At 54.8% G+C, this 5,332-nt stretch overlaps 1 protein-coding gene across 1 annotated transcript in view; it reads left to right on the top strand.

Annotated features, from left to right (window-relative positions):
* Positions 1–1,432: 1,432 nt before the first annotated feature.
* Positions 1,433–5,332, top strand: part of LOC113208168 (protein GDAP2 homolog) — a 69,361-nt gene continuing 65,461 nt past the window's right edge. Inside the window, exon 1 of the mRNA XM_052265741.1 lies at positions 1,433–1,746. The gene's annotated coding sequence lies outside the window, so the exon portion shown is untranslated. The remainder of the gene's footprint in view (positions 1,747–5,332) is intronic.

The following is a 5,332-nucleotide window of genomic DNA, read 5'->3' as shown; positions in this document are numbered from 1 at the left end:
CCCCGCGCAGCGCCCCCGGCCACCTCAGCTTGCACAATGTGCTGCCAACTGCTAAGCGCGGGGGCACGCGAGCGCACGCGAACACGCGCGCGCACGTCGCCGTCAGGTTGGCAGTGCCGGCGGGGTTATTTTTTGGGGGGCGTGCGTCGCGCCTCACACCGGTCGGAGGGCCCACGTCCCCTCCCCGGCCCCCTTCAGGACTGCCCCCTGCCACCCCAGGGGTGGGGGGAGGGGAGGAGAGGGCGTTCTGAGGCCGAGCTGAGCCGAGTGCGGCCGAGTACCGGTCCGCCGAGGGCAGCATCCCGACGCTCGCGGGGGCCGCGGGGGCCGCGGCTGGTCGGGACCGGGGATAGGGGAAGGAGGCAGCGCACGGGGGCGGGTTTAGGTTACACAACAGGCACGCGAAAAGAACCGTGGCGCCTGTACTCGCCCCGGCTGTACTGCTGGGGGATGGGCGGGGGGAGTCTGTGCCGCCACGCCTCGTCGGGACCCCAGCCGCCCCCGCAACACTGAAACAATGGCGCACGCATGCGATATTTTTACGCGAATCTGCTTGATTTTCTTTTTCCGGAAGATGAGGACAGAGTGCCCTTTAGAAATGTGCAGTCGTTAAGTATACTACATTGTGTCACTCTGCCCGGGTCGGAATGATTGTGACCAGCCTGTAATGTGTAGAGTTTTCTTTAAAAACTCACGACTTTCAAAATGACAAATTTTTAGACAAATCTTGTGAACCAGCTTGATGGTTTACCGAGCGGCCAAGGAACAATAGTCTCCTCTTTGTCTCTGTTTTCAAAATATAAGTGATATGAGAACAAGAGCGAAAGCTGTAGCAGCGGCGGCCCGAAAGGTCGAGGTAAGAGGAGTGCGACCTTAGGGAAGGGGCGAGCTGGTGAGAGAGGGGATGCGGAGTGGGGGGAGGGGGGGATGCTTTGTAGTCTTATTCACGTCTCTTTAAACTCGAGTCCGTTGCCCACCGCGACTGGCGCCCACGACCTCCCCTCGACGCGGCGCTACTCTGCACCGCTAGGCCCGTCCGCGCCGCGCGGCGACGCTACTCCCCGCGAGGGACACGGGGCACGGCCGGGCCGAGCGAGCGCCGCCGTTTGAACCTTTGGCGCCGCCGGGCCGCGGGCCCCGCCGCACCGCCCCCCTCGACTAGAACCGGTATCGATCGGCACCGACGACGCAAAGAGGAAGTAAGGAGACCGTTCGGCGCGTTCCATTGCGACAAGGCGGTGGAGGCGGGAGGCGGCGGCGGACGGGCGCTCATGGCTGCCCCCTCCATGGCGCCCGCGCGCTGGCTGCCGCCCCCGCCCCGGCCCTGCCGCCATCCCCCCTCTCCCATGAGCTGGCCGGGCTGGGCGCGGGCCGCGGCGGGCCGGAGGGGCCGGAGCTGAGCGGAGCGGAGCCAAGCGGCGCTAGTTCTGTCATGGGGCTTGGGCTCGGCAGATGAGCAGCGCACGGCCCCGCCTCTAGGCCCCGCCTCCAGGCCCCGTCAGCCGCACGGCCCGCACGCACGGCCCGCACGCACGGCCCGCACGCACGGGAGGCACGCGTCGCGCAGCAGCTGCTAACGGTGACACGATGGCGCGCCTCGCACAGAGTCCGGGACGGAGACGGAGCTGAGGAGGAGCGACCAAGGCTGCTGCGAGAGCTGCGGGACCCCGTCCGCGCGCGCGCGCCGAGCGAGGCGAGCTAGCCAGCGCCAGCCGCGCCAGCGCCCAGGAGCCGAGCAGAGCCAGAGTGAGTGGTTACGTAAGGCCAGGCCAGCGTGGCCTCCTCCGGGACGAGTCCCGGACGGGTCCAGGACGGGTCCAGAGCGCCTCGAGGACCGCTCCAGTGCCGCTCTTTGTCCCGCCATGCCCACCCTGCCCTTGCTGGCCCACCCCGCCCCCTCGCGGGTCCTAGCTCCCACCCCCTCCCTTCCGCCCGCCGCGCGCTGGGCCCCTGCCTGGGCCACGGCGTGCAGAAGGGTCACTGGAGCACTGCGTGCTCCCAGGGCCCGGGGCGGCCCGGGGCCTCGGGCTCGTCCCCTACAGCTTCCCGATCTGGACCCGGGGAGTAGAGGAGTGTCATATTTCCCCTGGGACGCACCGCACGCGAGAGATGGGAAATTGCATGTCTTCGATTTATTGGAAGTAGTTTGGTCGGGTAAGAAAAATACTCTCGTTCACTCCCAATATTCCTATGGCCCTCACATCATTTAGACCTATTCAAAATACTCCTTCACTTTCCTCCACCCTCTACACCACCCGCCCCGAACAGAGAAAATCTAACCTAACCTCAACGAACGCCATAGTCCGTCAGGAGTTGGCTCGAGCTGGCTGGGGCGTCAGGTAAGAAGGTTATCGCTGCGACGGGGCGGGCTGTACAACACTTTCTCCTCGGTGTGAGTCGCGTCCTTGAATGACAAATGAGCCACGTGAGCGTGTATGAGTCCATATAACGTACGCTATAGGCCCTCGCCTTTGCCTCGCCCGACTAAGTCCTACTTGACCGCGAGAAGTAAGTATGGTTGCCGTGAGCAACGAGCTCAAAGAAGGGAGTAATTGACAAATCGAAACCAAAACAAGAAAAGTCGTCTCGATAACCATTAATCGTATAACGCGGTCGATGATATGGTGACCTCGTACCGTGACGCGCCCCTGCCTGCCTGGTCCGGGGACTCTTACTTGTCGTGCATCAGTCGGACACAAGTATGCCGTCACAGAAAACAAAGCCTCGGGGCAGGGGCTCGGCCTGTCGGCTTCGGACTGGTCCATGGTCCGGGGCGGGTGAAGCTGCAGCGGCCGGGATCGAGCCTCACGAGCCCGGCAGCCCGGCTGCTTAGGCCAGATAACAGTGACCCTGCCCTCCGTCAACACACACTCACACATGTACACCAACTCAAAGCTGTGGCAGACGCAACCCACCAAAATTCAATCGGGCTACCATGCGAACCAGTAATACTTTTAAGAATTATGGTCCGCTGACAATGTCTCGAATTTAGGGGACGTGAGACGAATGGGCAGAGACAGTGTTGGACCAACCAACACTTCGGGGCCGCCGAGCTGCTTCTTCAGAAGAGAATCGTCTCTGAATTTGTTTCTGAGCAAATAAGTCATTAAGGCCCTTAATTAGGGTGTATACATAGGCGGGCCTCTTTCCCGCCGTCTAGATTTTCTCGCGATGGTGTCCGAGCAAGTCCGGGTGTGGGTGGTGGGAGAGAGTTCAGACGGGGGGAGGCGAAGAGTGGGGGTCGAAGAAGAAGAGAGGGGAGAGACCCTCCCACGATGTACGCCTTAATTATTTATAAAGACCGGATCGAGGGAAACTTGCCGAAAAGTAGTGGGACACAAGGGGGCGCGTGACGTCAGTCGAGCTGCAGCACAGAGGTGAGGGTGAGGACGCAGCTCATGTCAGCAAATTTAGCGAACAGGGCCATAGTAGGGTGAGGCAGAGAAAAACCAGGGAAGAAGTCGAAAGAAACCTATCAAACACGGACAGCGAAGCAGCAGCGAAGTTGGACCACACCCAGAAAAACGTATCTTTGATTTCCCGGAAATTTCCATTGTATGCGGACAAAGGGAATTTTTATTATGAATTTGTGGACTTTGCTCTCAATCAACGTAAAATTGTATTTGATTTAAGTCAAAATTCCTTATTTTAAATGCAAATTCTCTTAATTTATAGTCAAAATTCCCTTCGTCCTCATTCAACGGAATTTCCGTGAAATCAGAGGCACGTTTTTCTGGGTGAGTAAAATACGTGGGATGGACTATTTTAGGCTAGATGCTGGCTTTTGCTAACTTCCACTTGCACGACTTAACGAGATGGCTTTTCCCCCCTGTTGTAACGACACGCCACCACTGTATAATGATTGCAAACTACATTATTTGCAACCTCGCGAAGAAGTTATGACGATAGTAGTGCAAAGGATTGTATAACGAAGAAAATCTACATCGTTCCAAACAATTTGTTCATACTGCAAAAAAAACACTTTGCAAGTTTGAAAGACATTTGATTGCAATACGAACTTTATTCTCTGCAAGCATTTTGCAGCAGTGCAGGTAGACTTGTGATGGTTTGCTTAGGGAGAGTATGGAGGCATCATTACCATCACTGTGGTGTGAGTGCTCGCTGGAGCCGCTCCGGTAGTGCGTGGGCAGCTCAAGGGAGCGCTCGCCGACGCTGCGCTAAGAGGATCACGACAGGGATGGCATGGCGGCATGGCCCGTCTCGCTGCTGCTGCTACCTCCTCTTGAGCCTCACGGCGTCGATCGGCTTCAGCATGCTCGGATGAACAGCACACCGGTGCGGCAACTGCAAAAAGAAAATCCATTCTGTCTAAATGTAAAATGACACTAAAAGGGGAAATTTTTCGTGCACATCCAGACCAGATGCAATTTCATTCCTAAAACTTGCCAAGTTGAGTAGAACTTTACAAAATTTGTCCAGTTTTAGGAGCTTAATTGCATCTGGTCTAGCACAAAAACGTTCCTTTTTAAGGAACAAAATTGTCACTTTATTTGGGGGGTAAAACATTGAAAACAATTGTAAAAGTCAGTTAGGAAAGAAATCTAAAATTATTTGAGATAAATAATGCCTACATAGTAAACCGTCATTTGGTTCACGGTAACACTGTTATTCAGATACTATGACGTCACATTCTATTTAATATGAATTATGTCACGTTATATAGAATACCATGTCCATTCGTTATAACGTGATAGAGGTACGCCTACCGTGCACTGAGCCCGTGGGGGCAGAGCGATGCAGGGATATGTCACATTCTAACTTAAAATCCTTAAGGAATGTGACATGATATTCTGATATTCAGTGAAGAAAAGTACAGAGAAAGGGCAGACTGTATGATTTTTTTAAAAATTCTAAAAGTATAGAATCAAATTTGAAAACGATGAAAACACAATACACACTTCGGCACATAGCTTTTAGCATAGGGCTCTACGTGTGTATATTTGTCATGTACACACTATTTGCTGCATGCATGTACGTATTCAGCAAATAACGCATACATGTATACACACTTGGGTGTCCAGAGAAATATTTGTTGGGCGATCAACTTCATTTCCATTACTAAAGCAAATGGCTTTCCGAGGACGCTAAATTATTGTACTCGGCAAATTTGGTTCATCGCTACAACTAGCACTTCCATTGATGAAACGGGGAAAAGTTAACATGTTTGTATTGAAGTTTCTGCGAACGAATTTTACTGTTACCACAATAGAAAACCAACAATCACTTTAAATTTTCCGTGTCAGCCACATACATAGAGGGGGCGAAGGTGGAAGGAGGGGGGAGGGATGGACTGGGTCGAGGGTGAGAGAGG

This window comes from Frankliniella occidentalis, unplaced genomic scaffold (assembly GCF_000697945.3).
Source record: "Frankliniella occidentalis isolate FOCC.00 unplaced genomic scaffold, Focc_3.1 Scaffold30, whole genome shotgun sequence".
Classification (NCBI taxonomy): Eukaryota; Metazoa; Arthropoda; class Insecta; order Thysanoptera; family Thripidae; genus Frankliniella; species Frankliniella occidentalis.
The sequence above is the reverse complement of the archived record's forward strand: the minus strand, read 5'-3'. Positions and strand labels throughout refer to the sequence as shown.